Source organism: Myotis brandtii, unplaced genomic scaffold, assembly GCF_000412655.1.
Source record: "Myotis brandtii unplaced genomic scaffold, ASM41265v1 scaffold1093, whole genome shotgun sequence".
In the NCBI taxonomy this organism is placed as follows: Eukaryota; Metazoa; Chordata; class Mammalia; order Chiroptera; family Vespertilionidae; genus Myotis; species Myotis brandtii.
The window spans coordinates 24668-42485 of record NW_005353721.1 but is presented as its reverse complement, the minus strand read 5'-3'; positions in this window follow the sequence as shown (position 1 = coordinate 42485).

Below are 17818 nucleotides of genomic sequence, written 5' to 3'. Positions count from 1 at the left end.
GCGGCTGCGGGCCGGGGACCCGCCTCTGGGCTCCAAATCCCAGATGGTGGGCGACCCCGGGAAGGCCCTATGCAAGGAAGGGGACCCTGGAGCAAAGGGCTGGGTCAAACAATGTGCGGAGGGCAGTGCAAGTTTCATGGGTTGTGGGAAGTTTGTCCACTAGGAAGGTGAGCTGTTTCTGTGATCTTCTGTGCAAAGCTGTATTCGAAGGGCAAGGAGAACATTTATTCTCCAGGAGAGAACGAATGGCCCCAACAGATGGGTGTTAGCCATTGCTCCTTTATTCCTGTGGGGCAAATGCAAAGAGTTCATGGGGCTTGGCAGGCAATGCCCATGAGTAAACCGCGTAGGGGGTGGAGAACGAGAGGGCTCTAGGGGCAGAGCCACTCTGCTCTAAATTGCCCGTTGCTATCCTCAAAGAATTTGGGCCTACTTTTGCTAGGTTTTCTGATTTTCCAAGGAATGAGAGATTTAGATTATTTTCATATAAAACATTCTGATTTTAAAATCTTGATAATGTATTCAATTTTAGAAAATCACTCTGTACCAAACAAAATATACCCGGGTTCCTTCCCTGCTCAAGCCTTAAGACAGCCAATTTGAGGTCTATGATTTCTGCATTCATTTAGCAATGAGGTGCCCTGTGTCCACTATGCTTTGGAAAGGAACTGAAAGGATCCAAGATGACTCAGATTGCCATCAAAGTACTACCACTTACTAAGGGAAATGGTTTTTCAGACAGAAGAGAACTATAGATAAATGCTGGGGCATTCGAGAAAAGGCACTGATGTAAGAGGTATTGTGAGAATTAACTTTCGGAAAACATCTATAATAACAAAAGCATAATATGCTAATTAGACCGGACAGCCGAATGTCCTTCCAGTGAAACCGTGGCAGGGGCAAAGGGAGGGAGGTTAGCTCCAGGGCGTGTCCTGCCCATCTAGCCCAGTCCTCCCCCCCCACACACCTTCTAATTAATTTCTTTTCAATGTGCAAAAATCCGTGCACCGGGCCTCTAGTCATTAATAAAAGAGTACCTGAGTAGGTTGTTTCTGCAGGATCACTAATAGTGCCCTGCCCAAAGCCTTTTGGAGTCTTAAAAAAAAACCAAAAAACAAAAAACAGAAATGCTAACCCCACCGTTATCTTAAATTTTTATATTTTTCATCATACATTATTGCATTAATTTTTAAAATATCTTATTAAGATATTTATCCTGAGCCCAGCCAGGGTGGCTTAGCAGTTGAGTGTTGACCCATGAACCAAGACATAACTAGTTTGATTCCTAGTCAGGGCAAATACCCAGATTGAGGGCTTGCTCCCCAGTGGGGGGTGTGCAGGAGGCAACTGATCCATGCTTCTCTCTCATCAATGTTTCTATCTATCTTTCCCTTCCCTGCCCTCTCTAAAATCAATAAAAACGTATTTTAAAAATTTTTAAGAAATTATTTATCCTGATTACCAAGTCTTTGACATTCCCTTACGTTTTATGGCCTACCTCACCCTATCCTGTGCTCTGTAGGGTATTAGATGGTGGTATACAATTATATTAGTGTGTTCAGGATTCTGTTTACAAATCTTTGGAATCAGCTTTTGTGTAATACAACAATTTTATGAGTTAAAATATCCCTGTATCAGTTTCCACTGCCACCCTCCTTTCCTACCACCTTCCTTTCTTTTTTTAATCTTCCTCTTTATCTTTTATTTTCTCAATATGGCAGATCTAGTTCAAGATTACTACCTCCCTCCCCAAACCAGTACAACTACCCTCCATCTCACCTGCAGGTAGGTCATCAATGTAGTTTCTGCCTCAACCAGACACCTGGAACTTTCCTTAATATCTGGTGATTCTCCCTGCAGGTGAGCCCATTGCTAAATTCATGGAGAATAGACCACCTCTTATCTATGGGAAGCATTTTAAGCATGCAGAACTCTCAAAGAACAGAAATATGTGTGGGTGTTTACACAAGAAGCCTTCTAGAAGTTATGGAAAGGAGGAAGTACCCAGCCCAGGACCTATCACAGGTAGTTAAAAATATTTTCAGAATAAACAGCAATTTCCATGATCAAAACCTTCTGTATCTCCGTTCCACCTCCCACAGTTCCTAAGTATTATTATTTTTTAAATTCACTAATGATAAGTTTGAGCAAGAAGAGCAGGATGTAAACATTTATAAAGGAAGAACTCTGCTTTAACAAATAAAATGTTTTGTCTACTTAAATTTCAAAGGTATTTGTTTTTTTAATATTTGTATTAGTAGTAAATAATACATGATATTAAAAAGCTCAGTGCAAAAAAAAAAAAAAAAAAGCTTAGTTCAAGGAAAAAGTAAGTTTCCCTTCCCAAGAACTATTATTGCCAGTTTCTTGCATATAGCATATGAGAACAAGTATATTTGGTGGGTTTTTTTTCTTTTAAAGTCTAATCATGAAACCATAGAACTGAAAAGTACCTTATAGTTCATCTACATGCCAAGTTACAGACTTTTAAATTACTATTTTATTCTGGAAAAGGAAAACATAGGTTTATGGCAAAGATGTTTATGGCGAAAATACCTTGAACACAGGAAGAAGAGGGGGGCCCTTTCTAGAACCTGACCATGCTGACACCCTGATCTTGGAACTCCAGAATCCAGAACTAGAGATTGAAGATGGCAACAGAGTAGGTGGAAGTTACACTCATCTTTTCCCAGGACTAGATCAGAATTACAACTAACATATAGAACAATCAACCTGAATCACCAACTGAAGACTAGCTGAACAGAAGTCCCATAACAAGGATTTGCAGAAAGAAGAAGCACATCGAGACTGATATGAAGGGCAGAGACATGAAAAGGGCTGGCTCCAAACCCATATATGGTGATTGAGAATTGGAAGGGATATCTCAACTGTAGAGGTCCCCTCTGAGGAGTAAGGGGTCTCAAAACCATACTGAGCTCCCCATCCCAGAGCACCAGTGCCTAGAAGAATAGTCTGCATAACATCTGGCTGTGAAAATCATCTGAGATTCCACCTGCCCAGGGAGAGACAAAATTCTGCTAGAAAACCAGGCACCCTATTAAAGGGTCAGCATACAAAATTTGTGATCACTCACTCTGGGCTGCAGCAGAAGGATGGCAGCTCAGAGCAGACTGGAGTCATACAGGGAGAGACTAGGTTGTGCGGCTTCAAGGAGAAGGCTAGAGGGTCAGATTCCATTGTCTTTGTGCTGAGTCCCTCTCCCACACCACCCACAGATGCCATCTTTCCTGGGTTGAGTCCTCCCCTCCATTCACCTGGAGGGGAATGCACAAGCCCCACTCTCCTGACTCCCTTTGGCACTGCCTTGTCAAGGTCCCGCCCTGAGGGGGAATTTGCTGGATGTGGCCAGCCTGGGCCTGCAGTGCAGACTTTCTTGGAAGGCTCTTGAGGAAGTAAAGCCCTGCCCCACCCATGCCTCTACCAGTGCCACTGTTCCTGTGAAGAGCCTTCCCTCCACATGACCAAATATTAATTTGTTTTAGCCTGATGAACTCTTCTGGCCTCACCCTAATGACTTCCTGAGCCCCTGCTTCACCATAGAGACCCCAGATGGGTGGTAGCTGGCCTTAATGTTCCCTGAGACCCAGTACTGTCACCGAGTTTGAAGCTCTATCAACCTGGTGAGCACCACTCACTCCTACTTGATGACTCACTTAGAACCTACCTCAGGACTACTGCCAGAGGCTTTCAGTGACTAATCCTAACAGGCAGCCATCAGGTGAAAGTGGATCTCAGGGTGCCTTGGTTCTTTAACTGATCTGTCCTGGGCCTCAGGACCTTGGTATGTAGCTTAGTATCTCTCATGTGCACCCAGGCCCAGCAGAGGCTGCCAGAAACAATAAATCACTTTGTAGCTCCTAACAGGTAGCCCAGGACCAGTCAAAGGCAGCCTCTGACGTTGATCTGCACTGAAGTCCCTCCCAAGAGACCCCAGAAACAATACACCCAGTGGTGGGTTTCAGACCACATCAGAGCATGACCCAATTAGCTTCAGAAGAGGTACACCCAAAAAGAGATCTTGGCAGGCACCAACCCCTGTGGGGCAGATTCTGCTTCATGGGCTCAACCCCTGACTAGCAGCTCATATACTGTGGTCAGGGTCACCTTCATAGTCAGCTAATCAAGACTCAACTACAAACAGGAGGGCTCACATAACCCACACAATGGGCATTACTGGAGCACCTAACTCAGGTGATCAGGGAGACTTCATCACAGCCCCAGAGGACACCTACTACCTAAGGCCACCCTACCAAGACTGGGACTTAATACACAGAAACAAATACAGAGAGGCAGCCAAAAATGGGGAGACAAAGAAACATGCCCCAAATAAAAGAACAGGAGAAATCCCCAGAAAAATAACTAAATGAAATGGAGGCAAGCAGAGGCACCTCAGGGTGCCTTGGTTCTCTAACTGACCTGTCCTGGGCTTCAGGACCTTAGTATGTATGTATGATGAAATCAGTGAGAACCTTGACAAGAAGATAGTAAGCATAGAAAAGGTGATAAAAGCCATAAAAAATAAAGAATACAATATCTGAAATAAAGAATGCACAATAAGGAATAAGCAGTAAGTTGGATGAAGCAGAGATTGGAGTCAGTGATTTGGAAGACAAGGTAGCAGAAAACACCCAATTAGAGCAGCAAAAAGAAAAAAGAATTTTAAAAAGTGAGGATAGTTTAAAAGACCTTTGAGACAATATGAAGAGTAACAACATTTGTGTCATAGGGGTACCAGAAGAAGAAGAAAAAGAGCAAGAAATCAAGAACCTATTTGAAGAAATAATGACTGAAACTTCCTTAACCTGGTGAAGGAAAAAGACACACAAGTCCAGGAAATGCAGAGAATCTTAAACAAGATGAACCCAAAGAGTCCCACACCAAGGCACATCATAATTAAAATGGCATATATTAAAGACAAGGAGAGAATCTTAAAAGCAGCAAGAGGAAACATTTCTGAGACTCATGGCAAACTGCAATTCTCATTTCTTCCCCTTCATCTTTTTTGGTCTTTCACTTTCTCAAAGCTTCTTTTTGCTTCTCTAATTATATTACTTTATCCTAAGCTGTTTCAGCTTTCATATACCAACATATAGATAAGAGACTAAACTGCAAAGCCATTTCTTGGAAAAAAGTGAAAGCAAGTAAGTTTTAGTCTTGCAAAAAGATTTGGTTTCACCTTGGACTTGGTTGCTCTGTAATAGTTTAATATGTTTTAGCCACGTCTTTCCAATCAGATTGTTAGTTCCTTGAGTGCCGGGAACAAGTCATAAGGGTCTTCAATTTTTGTCATCCAATGCCTGGCTCAGAAGGAGGAGCCCATAAACAAATGACAGTCATAACCTGTCACTATTGAGGTGACTGACTCATCAGGGACAAGAGTCAATAGTTCATTACATTATCTTATCTCTAAAGAGATAAAAAAAATCTTCTATTTAAAACACACATAATATAAAATGGCATCAGTGATAGGTTTTACAATCAAAAGGTACATGTTATTAACAGCATATAGTAGAAATAATGGGCAAAGGAAAGGAAGACTTTCTTGAAGAAATAATGATCAAACTAAGGCCTGCAGGTTAAAATTGAAGTAGATGAGTAGGCAAAAAAGAAGCAAAGAAAGAGAATTCAGGCAGAGAAAGCAGTATGTGCAAGGGCACTGAGGTGGAAGTGTGGTAGGCAGTGAGACAGACATGAGCAGAGCACCGACGATAGGTCAGGTTTAGAACAGTCAATGGGTAGAAAGCCCTGGGTGCCTAGCAAAGGAAAATTGTAGGGTGGGACCTTACCCCCAGTGTGCCCTTTCTTCCCCTAGCATATCACTGGTCATGCGGTTTGGACCCCCTGACCTTTCCACCCTAGAGATAGTATCTAGGCCTCAGTTGTATTTCAGCCCCAGGGCCCAGAAAAGCAGCAAAACCAGACAAGTGGCCCCACGGCTGACCTCAGGACCAGCTGCATTGTATAATGACCTCCTGCCTTGGTGTTGACCAATCAATGGAGACCTAGACTCTGAAAGGACACACCTGGAAAGCTACTGAATATTCTATTGAGATCTTCCCCTAGGAACCCCCTAAAATATCCACCATTAAAACCCCTAGGAAGAGGACCCAGTGCTCTCTTCCTCCCCAGAGTACACCCGAATCTTTCCCTTTCCCTTTCTCCTCCTGATTCCCCTAAGCATCTTACCTTTACCTTCCTCACTCCCAAGCTCCAAGGGCCCTTCCTTTGCCTCTATAACTTGATTTTTAAGTCCATTTATCCTATGAAATACTTCTGATTTGTAAGAATATTTTTTTAAAAGAAGCTTTTATTAAGAACTAGAGGCCCAGTGCATAAAATTTGTGCACTGGGGGGGAGGTGTCCCTCAGCCCAGCTTGCACCCTCTCTAATCTGGGATGTTTTGGGGGATGTCCGACTGCCTCTTGCAATCCAGGACCGATGTCTCCTAATCGCTCGCCTCCCTGCCTGCCTGATCGCCCCTAACCACCTCTGCCTCTCTGATCACCCTTAAACACCTCTTCCTGCCTGCCTGATCACCCTTAACTGCTCCCCTGCTGGCCTGATCACCCCTAACCACCTCTGCCTCGCCCCGGACCCCGGACCCAGGATTCCCTCCTCCGGCCAGTTGCAGGCACCTGGGACCTAGGCTTCTCTCCCTCTTGCTGGCCACAGGCACCCAGGACCCAGCTTTCCCCGGGCCAGCTGCAGCTGCAGAGGACCACAGGGCAGGCGGCTTGTTCCTCTCCCGGGCTGCAGCCACAGCCACTGGCATCCGGGACCGGGGGGCAGGCGGCTTGTCCCTCTTCAAGGCCACAGCCTGTCTGGTTCCCATTCCTCTCTCATGAGCTCATTTGTGCCTGGCTGGTGCCTATTCCTCTCTCCCCAGTGTTGAGTGTCTGAGCCATTATGGCATGACAACGTGATGGCGTGATGACCATTTGCATATTAGCTCTTTATTATATAGGATGTTCTCTTGTAGCTTGAGTCTTGGCTCTGAATTCTTTCCTAACCAGAACTCAAGTACTGAGGTTTTTGAGCCCAGGTCCAGTCTGACCCCATGGGTCTAAAACCTGGTACCATTCCTGCTACCCACAACAGAAGGATATATAAAATTGGAGGGATCTTAAAAGTCATGAATTTAACCAATCACTAACTGCATACAAATTCAATGTAACTCAGTATCATATAAGAACAACTGCAATAAAAAATCAAACCATCCTCTGTAAGAAATAAAGTAATCCAGTGTTAAGAAGCAGCATGCCATGGTAGAAGGGGCATGGCTTTTATTTTAAACAGATTTGATTTTAAGCCTCTGTTTCAACTCCTTCTTGCTCTATTACCTTGGGCAAAGTCTACAAACTTCTCTGAATACCAGATTTCTTGTCCCTGAAAAATGCATATTACTATCTACTGATGGTTTTAATTGGAGTAGGCATATACATAATATATTTAGCACAGTACCTAGTGCTGGGTAAATATTGCTATTTTCATCCCATGACCACCCATCTGGGTAACTTAAAAAAAAATGGCATGTGAAAATCAAGAGTGTGTTTTGCATTTCCATTTGAGCTCTTCCTAGCAGAGCTGTTTCTAGAAGCACTGACTCTGCTACAAGCAATCAATCATATTTTATTTATCTACACAGATGTAATATATCATTCCTGTTTCCACAAAAACAAATTTACACACATAAAAAGTGCTTTAAAATTTTTTTCTACTTTCTCTTAACCAGATGTCCTAGTGTTTCTACCCGTTACTATATTTCCAAAAATAAATAAATACAGGCCTAAGGGGATAGGTTAATAGTCTAGAGATTTCTGCATGTGTGTATTAAGTTAGGACTCAATTAAGATTTACTGATATTACACAGATAAATATGTTTAAACAGTGAATAATTCTGAATTTCAATCACAAATAGCCAAGTATGGCTCTTTTCTCATCTCTTGACTTGCTTGAATTAAAAGTTTTGGAAAATAGTTTCCAGCAGAAATATTAAAATATACAAAGACTGTTTTGATCACCTTCTGCTGCATCAGGGCCTCCACCTTAACTCAGACCTGGTTGGTTGTATTAAGTTCAAAGTTTGACAGACTGAACCATCCTAATTACTCTTCCCTTTATTTCAGTAATATTTTTGAAAGGCCTATTTTTATTTATTTATTTATTTATTTATTTTTATTTTTTATTTTTTTGGTTTAAAATGACTGTCTCCACCAAGATCCAGAAAAGCTGCTAGGCTTTGAGCTAACAAAGAATCCCTTATTCTGCCAGGACACAAACAAGTCAGTGACCCCACAGAGCTGCTAGCTGTCTCTTCCCCAGTTTCTGTGCTGCTGGTTTAGAGGGTAGAATGCTGCAATCTGTTCACAGTATGAGGTGGAGAGGTCTCTAGTACACATGGCAGCTCTTTCTGCTCTGTTTGTTATGGTCCCTGATCCTTCCCAAAAGACTGACAGTGAAAGAAGCTACTGTTGCTCTGTCCTGGGAAGCTCTTCAGGCCAAGCAGCCCTGCCCGGCCCTATGTGGCCCTATAATTTCCTCACCTTGGCAACATGCCGCCAAGGACTTTGCTGCTCAAAGTGCACTTCTCAGACTAGCAGCTTCAGAAGCTTGTTAGAAATGCAGGCTAAGCCTACCCCAGACGGGGTGAATCAGAATCTGCATTTTTACAAGACTGCCAGGTAATTCGTTTGTACTTTAAAGTTTAAGAAGCAATGCCCTAGGACAGTGGTCGGCAAACTGTGGCTCGTGAGCCACATGCGGCTCTTTGGCCCCTTGAGTGTGGCCACAAAGTTTCAATCGCACTGTACGTACGCGCCTGCACGTGGTATTTTGTGGAAGAGCCACACTCAAGGGGCCGCAGTTTGCCGACCACTGCCCTAGGACATCCAGCCAAGAAAGAGAAGGAGAAAACAAAAGCATTGAAAAGGTGAACTTCATTTTCTTTGCCCTTGATGTTCTTTCTTCCTCCAATCTCCAGGCCCCATCTCCATCTATCTAAATCCCACACTACTTTTCTTTGAGCTGTCTGAAATGCTTCCTGAGTGAAAATCTTTACTGATGTCTCTCCCATTCATTTACCTGTATCTTTCCTTTGGCTCTTACCATGGTCTGTTAACACTGCACACGTATGTTTTCAGGGCTCTAATCTATCCTGCTCCAGCTTAAGACTTGCTAGAACCATCTTTATATCCTCTATAGCAGCGGTTCTCAACCTGTGGGTCACCAACCTGTGGGTCACGACCCCTTTGGGGGGTCGAACGACCCTTTCACAGGGGTCGCCTAAGACCATCAGAAAACACATATATGATTACATATTGTTTTTGTGATTAATCACTATGCTTTAATTATGTTCAATTTGTAACAATGAAAATACATCCTGCATATCAGATATTTACATTACGATTCATAACAGTAGCAAAATTACAGTTATGAAGTAGCAACGAAAATAATTTTATGGTTGGGGTCACCACAACATGAGGAACTGTATTAAAGGGTCGTGGCATTAGGAAGGTTGAGAACCACTGCTCTATAGGGTCTAGCTTAGGGGCCCTGGAAAAAAGCTTATTTATTGTGTAGGAGAAAGATATTAACCAAGTAGATATATAGTTACAAACTAGGACTCATGCTATGAAATGAGGGTAGTAGTATATGATAGGGAAACTTAAGCTGGTTGGGGAAGTGGATGTTTGTCAAGGAAAGCTCTGAGAAAGTGAAGAGGGAATCAGAGTTAGCCAGGGGAAGCCCGGGGGACAGCACTGCAGGTGGAAACTGCAGGGACAGAGGAATAGAAACCTGGAGGTGGGAAAGGGTTTGATGCCCAAGTGGAAGGACCAGAGTGATTGGAGCACAATGAGCGGGAGGAGGAACCAGGTCAAGCAATGCTTTCAGGATTTATCTTTTTAATCCTATGGGAAGCCATTGAAATTTCTTGAGTGGAGGACTGATGGGGACCTAGTTACATTTTCATTTTAAGACCACTTTGTGTTACATGGGAAATACTTTGAAATAAATCAAGAATAGAAGGGAAACCATTTTAAAGACCTGATAAGAGAGAAGAAAGTGTTTAGATGAGATTTAAAACTGGGAAGATGAGGAAGACAGATTTGAACTGCATTCTGGAGGTAAGAAGAACTCAAATTTGCAAATGATTGGGAGTAGGGATGGAAACATTAACTATAATGGCCATATTTCTTCTTTAAACCACTAGGTGTATGGTGAGGTCATTCACATATTTGATACAGTTGGAAATTTGGGAAAGAAAACTTAAAAATCCATTTTGGATATGAAGTTGAGATCATGTCAGAGAACCAAGTGGCATAGTCAAATAGACAGTTAGTATACAGATTTTGGACAGATCTGGTTTGGAAATTAGATATTTCAAAGCCATTAGCATTTAGATGGTATTTGGTGCTATTGTATGGAGTGAGTATAGAATGACCAGAGGAAAAAGCTCATTTTCAGTCCCAAGGAACTACAGCATTAAGAGGAGCTGTCAAAGGTGACTGGCAGGCTGGAGAGGTGTTGAATAATTCTGGAGCAAAGAAAATAGTCTTTTGAGAAAGAAGATGTGGTCAGCTGTATTGAATACTATGGAGAGGTCAAGCAAGATAATGTGTCACTACAGATTAAAATATAGTTGTTTTATTAGGGTGGTGGTTTTAAAAGTATATTATCTTCTATACTGTTTAAGCTTTATTTAGTAATGAAAACTAATTAACATCTAATTATTTTGATAACTTAATTTTAACAGGATAATACCTTTGATATATTAACTTCATCTTGATCACCAAACTCTTTATTAATCATTATTTTTGCATTTCTCTAGTGTCATCTTGTATATTAAACAGTTAATTCTCTTTTCTTCCATCTACGATTAAATCTTCAACTGTTTTAAAACTGACTAGCCCTGCAGCTTAACAGTACAACTGCTAAATGCACAAAATCCCTGCCTTATAGACACCACATAGAATGTCGTTCCTACATATCATAGTTTTGGAATGATCTGAAACAAATGACCTATTTCTTTCTTTAAATTTATTTATAGAATTTTGCCAAAAGTGTCCCTTTCCTTAGGAAAAATAAAAGTGACCTTATTCAGGTCAATTCTGGTCTTAATTTGACAGATATAGGTATGCATTAGGCAAAGAGACCTAAAAGTATCTGAAAAAGATGTTGTTGTTTTTATTTTTATTTTTTTACATTCTAATATTATATTCAGGAACTAAAGAAAGGAAGTGACAACTATTATCTTCCCAGTTTGAGGGTAAGAGCGGATGGAGATGGTCAAATCCCCATTCTGCACTTAAATACCTTGACTATTCATTTCCTTCACAATGACTCAGTGTGTCACCACCCTGTGGTACTTTTGAATAGAAGAAAAGAAAGAGAAAGGAGACTTCAAAAGGACTGGTCTCAGCACAATTGGCAGGACTCCATTCACTTCCCCTAACTTTCCACCTTAGGCTTTAATTATGCTGCTAGGTAGTATTCTCAGCTCCAGCACAAATTCTTCTGGGCAAGAATTCAAATGTATGCAGATTGTCTTTTGTAACCCTCTGCAGCTCTGTGATGCTTACCTGAACCATTCCAAAGTCACTTCCATGCTGAACGTCTCATGAGAAAGGATAGATCTCCATGTCACTCACTCGTTTTCTTACTGTGCACCTCCTCTTTTCTGTATCATTGGGCTACTCACATAGGCTTCCAGAAACATGTCATCCTTTCTCTTTGTGTAATGAAAAACACAACATTACCTACACAGCCCTGAGGATAAAGGCAGTAAAGGGGAATGTTGGAGAACTCTAGCAGCTGTTTGGAGGAGAGTGGGGGTACATTTAGAGCAGTGGTTCTCAACCTTCCTAATGCCACGACCCTCTAATACAGTTCCTCATGTTGTGATGACCACCAACCACTAATGCTGCGACCCTTTAATACAGTTCCTCATGTTGTGGTGACCCCCAACCATAAAATTATTTTTGTTGCTACTTCATAACTGTAATTTTGCTACTGTTATGAATCGTAATGTAAATATCTGATATGCAGGATGTATTTTCATTGTTACAAATTGAACATAATTAAAGCATAGTGATTAATCACAAAAACAATATGTAATTATATATGTGTTTTCTGATGGTCTTAGGTGACTCCTGTGAAAGGGTCATTCGACCCCCAAAGGGGTCTCGACCCACAGGTTAAGAACCGCTGATTTAGAGGCTTTACAGGTGTCCTAACTAGGTGGCTCGATTGGTTGGAGTATCTTCCTATACACCAAAAGGTTGCTGGTTTGATTCGCAATCAGGGCACATACCTAGGTTCATTATGTTTCTTTCTTTTTTTAAAAAAAATATTTTTTTATTGATTTCTGAGCAGAAGGAAGAGGAAGAGGGGAAACATCAATGATGACAGAGAATCATTGATCAGCTGCCTCTTGCATGCCCCACACTGGGGATTGAACCCAAAATCCGGGCATATGCCCTGACCAGTAATCAAACTCTGACCTCCTGGTTTATAGGTCACTGTTCAACCACTGAGCCTGCTGGCCGGGCCATTATGTTTCTTTCTCTCTCCCTTCTTCTCTCTCTAAAATCAATTTAAATAAAAACATATCCTCGGGTGACAATTAAGGAAAAAAAAGATTTTACATAGCAGGTGCCATGGTGGCAAGAGATGAGAGCTTTTTAGGAAAGGATGATTGTATTTTTTCCAGTGACATTCTTGACTTTTAATTTTCACTTAGAGAGAATTAAATACAGCCATGTTTAACTTGTGTTTCTCCTTTATCTATTAGAGGAGCCCTCCCAGGTCACAGAGGAAAAACACACCTTTCTATGACTGGCTGCTCTTTTATCATAAACCAACTTCTTTTGGGGAGAACCATTCAACTGATATGGTTGTTCTTGGGGTAGAGTTGCTGTGAAGCTGTCCGATTGAGTGAACAGATATTTTTCATCCTACCAAAAGCTATATTGGTATACAAGAATACCTGTTAGGACAGTGTGATCCTGGCCTCACATATGGGTAAATAGTTCACTTAGATTCAGTGGTATAGGAAAGAAGGGAAAAGTACACTAATAATTCATGCAAAAACAGAATGTGGAAATGCCCATTTGAGAATTGATCTAAGGATTCTTTCTACTCAAAACTAAAGTCTCCTGTTACAGGGTGCTCCATGTAATGACTTGTAGGTTATTTCCCAGTCACTGACTCATTTACTGTGATAACTAGAAATACGTTTAACCAATATTTAAACGTATTTCTATGTATTTTCCCTCCCTCTTGGTACAAAATATACTTCCTAACTTATTGACTCTGTTTGGCCATGTAACTTCCTTTAGCTAATGGAAGTAAGAAAAAACTATAAATAAAATGTGTTTTTATAATTTTATTTAATTTGTGTGCTTTGTTCATCTACCATGCCCCAAGTAGCTGCTACTTATGATGGAGAGACCTACAACCTGAGAGATAGATAGAGCACCTGAGTTAATCTGAAAAGTAATCATATTATTTTAAATCTTAAAACACATATACTTATATGTGAATAAGGGGTTAAATTTTTCTTAAAGTTTTCTTTTCAAGGCCTGTGTGAAGTAATTGGGGAAGTGACTCAGCTGTGAATCCAGCAAGCAGAACCGATAGGCATGGCCAGGCCGACCCACCAGGAGTCAAAACATTATCTCATCCACATCATCTCATCACCTGATGACTAAAGGACAATAGCTGACTCCTGCACACAGCTGCATTCCTCACCCCAACCCCCTTCCCACTTATGCCTTAGCCTTGAAAAACCAGTTTCCCTGAATACTTATCTGGCAGGAGCCTTTGATCATAGTCTCACCTCCCCTTACCACTGTCATGGTTGGAGGGGGCGGGGGCTGCAAAAGCCCAGGAACTAAGAACAAAGAACTTAGTGCCCTTTATAAAATCAGAGGCCATTGCAATCAGCGCTCAGCTTTGGGAACAAATTCCCCTGAGCCACAGCACCTATGCTCCTGCAATAAAGTGCATTTTCTGAATCTTCCGCGTATTGGTTGTATGTCTTCCCGCCTCCTGGAAATTTTGCCATAACACTACCTTATCCCAAACCTCACAACCAACATGTGGACCCAAACCCAATCCAAAGCCTAGAGCCATGTCTAGCCATCCTGCTTTCTGAAGCATAACTTCCCAGCCAAACCATCCTAGATCAGCAAAGTCAGAGTCAACTGTATATTCATGAGCATTTAATGTATGTTCTTGCTCTAGGATTATTTGTAGCATTATTGTGGCAACAGCTGACTAATACACATACTTAGAAGGAATATGGTATAAACATAAGCACAGGAAGGCAACTTACCTAGCTTAATAATTTCCTAGTCTAAACTATAAAGAGCATAGCAGCAAAATCACTTAGTCATGTCATTTAGTTTAAAATTCATTGTATACTTCTCTACACCTCTTTATAAATCCACTTAGAAAATAAAGCTAATGTAAAAATATATTGAATTTAAAAATAAATAAAAATCATTTAAAATAGTCATTTTATTTTCAAATATTTTTAGCAGAACTCCCCACAACAATCTTTCTTAAATAAGGTGGTTAGCAGAGTTACAATAATGTTATTATTTGCAATCAGTTCTCCATCCATCCATCCATCCATCCAACCATCTATCCATCTACATTTATTATTTTTTCAGTTTATATTATCATCTAAGAACAATGCAATAGGTCTTAAGTAATTCACATAAGAATTTAGAAATAGAAAATTATTTAAATTTCCTGTATTTCAATTACATAAGAAATCCATGATCACTAGGGCAAAATTACAAAATACAGATAAACAAACAAAAATGACCCCACATAAATGTACCATCTAGAGATAACTTTTGTTCAAATTTCATTGTTCATCTTTGCAAAACTTCTTTTCTGTGTGTGCCTGCCTGTATGTATTTTTATATACATTTAATTAAAATGAACTCTTATGGTGCATACTGTTCTATAAACTGCTATTATCATTAAGTGTTATGTTGTAACTTCTCTCTATGACAATAACATAGTCCTATCCTATCTAATAAAAGAGTAATATGCAAATTGACCATCACTCCAACACACAAGATGTCAGCCCCATGTGGTCAAAGATGGCTGGCAGGGGAGGGCAGTTAGGGGTGACTGGGCTGGCAGAGGAGGGCAGTTAGGGGTGACTGGGCTGGCAGAGGAGGGCAGTTAGGGGTGACTGGGCTGGCAGAGGAGGGCAGTTAGGGGTGACTGGGCTGGCAGAGGAGGGCAGTTAGGGGTGACTGGGCTGGCAGAGGAGGGCAGTTAGGGGTGACTGGGCTGGCAGGGGAGGGCAGTTCGGGGCAATCAGGCTGGCAAAGGAGGACAGTTAGGGGTGACGAGGCCAGCAGGGGAGCAGCTAGGCATCGATCAGGTCAGCAAGAGAGTGGTTAGGGGGTGATCAGGCTGGCAAGCAGGCAGTTGGGAGCCAGTAGTCCTGGATTGTGAGAAGGATGTCCAACTGCCCGTTTAGGCCTGATCCCCACAGGGGTTCCAGATTGGAGAGGGTGCAGGCTGGGCTGAGAGACATCCCTCCCTCATGCACAAATTTCGTGCACCGGGTCTCTAGTCCTATATAATAAAACCCTAATATGCAAATTGATTGAACTGTGGGATTACTGGTCGCTATGATGTGCACTGACCACCAGGGGGCAGACGCTCAATGCTGGAGCTGCCCCCTGGTGGTGTGCTCCCACAGCGGGAGTGCCAATCAACCAGAAGCCAGGCTGGAGCTGCCCCATGGTGGTGTGCTCCCACAGCGGGAGTGCCAATCAACCAGAAGCCGGGCTCATGGCTGGCGAGTGCAGTGGTGGTGGTAGGAGCCTCCGCTGCAGGCAGGTGGTAAGGAGCGAGGGGTCCCAGACTGTGAGAGCCCTGGACTGCGAGAGGGATGTTCAGGCTTAGGTCTGATCCCCAGGGGAAGTGGGCCTAAGTCAGCAGGCAAACATCCCCTGAGGGGTCCAAGTGGGTGCAGGCTGGGCTGAGGGACCCCTCCTTCAGTGCACCAGGCCTTTAGTATAATATGTTTCTTTCTTCATTCCTTTTTTTTTTTTTTTAATCCTTAACCAAGGATATATTTTCCATGGATTTTTAGAGAGAGTAGAAGTAGGGGGAGAAACAGAGAGAGAAACATTGATGCGAGAGAGACACATCAATTGGTTGCCTCCCAAATGTGCCCAACTGGGGCCGGAGAATGAGCCTTCAACCAAGGTATGTGCCCTTGACCAGAATCATACCAGGGACTCTTCAGTCCATGGGCCAATGCTCTAACCACTTAGCAAAATTGGCGAGGACTACATAATTATTTTTAATGGCTGTCCAATATTTAATAAAATATGTGCTCTATAATGTGTTCATTAGTCCCCTATCTTCAGGTATTTAGGTTGTTTTCAGGATAGATATTTTTCTTTTTTTTTTCATTATAAATAACTCGAATGAACATTCTTATTCATGTATTTTTCTCACTTTTCAAATTATTTCCTTAGGATCAATTTCTAGGAGTGATATTGCTAATTTAAAAGATATGTACATGTTTAAGACCCTTGTCAAGACAAGTTCCAGAAAGGAGGTATCCATTTACATTCCCAATAAGACTTTTTCCATATCTTGCAATGAACACTCAATGCTCCTTTTAAAAGATATTTTCCCTCATCTGTTTTCTTCTATGTATCTACCTACTTTACTTCCACTTAGAAAAATTTGAGAAATTCCCTAATTCCATTTCCCCTGTGATATACAAAAAATAAAATATGACTTAGGAAATGTCTTAAATGCCTTGGAATAAGTAAAAATAATTATGACAACAAAGTAAGTTTTCTTTAGCAAAAAAATACTATTAATTTTGGCCTCAAGGTTGTTTAGAATAGTGGTCCTCAACCTTTTTTTGGCCATGCCCCACCTAAGCATCTCTAAAATCCTGATGCACCCCTGTGACATATAATTCTTATTATTCAAAAAGTGAATTTCTATTCACTTGGAGGAAGCCTAAAAGGCCATTAACTTGGTCTAAACAAGCATCCAAAGAACATGATGTCCATGAAAGAGAAAAATAAAAGACAGAAAGGACAGTTGAAGTACCGAGGAAGAAGTAATAATAATATGAAATGATATGAAAAAATAGCAAATAAAGTTTTAAAACATAATACAGAACTGAAATGCTTAAATATGTCACAATATATATTTATATACTATATATGAGGCCCCTAGAACCATAAGAAATGCAAAATTTTACTGTTAATAACTCATTCTCGAATTGCTCCCCTTAAAAATCAAATTGCTCCCCTGTGGGGCATGTGCCCCACATTAGGAACCACTGGTTTAGAATAACCTCTAACAAAATCATAACACTTTACAATCATGATATTAAATAGGGTTTGTTGGAAATGAGTCATTTTGTACACATTGGAAGTTATATAGTTAGTTTAATGTCACTGTATTTAATTAACTTAAATTGTCACTGGCACATCATTATATTTTGAAAAACCCTCCTCAGCTCTAGCTGGTTTGGTTCAGTGGATAGAGTATTGGCCTGTGAGCTGAAGGGTCCCAGGTTTGATTCCAGTCTAGGGCACATGCCTGGGTTTCAGCTCAATCCCTAGTGGGGGGCCTGCAGGAGGCAGCCGATGAACGATTCTCTCTCAATGATTCTCTTTGATCATTGATGTCTCTCTCTCTCTCTCTCTCTCTCTCTCTCTCTCTCTCTCTCCCTCTCCCTTCCTCTCTGAAATCAATAAAAATATATTTAAAAGAATAAAAGAAAAACCAT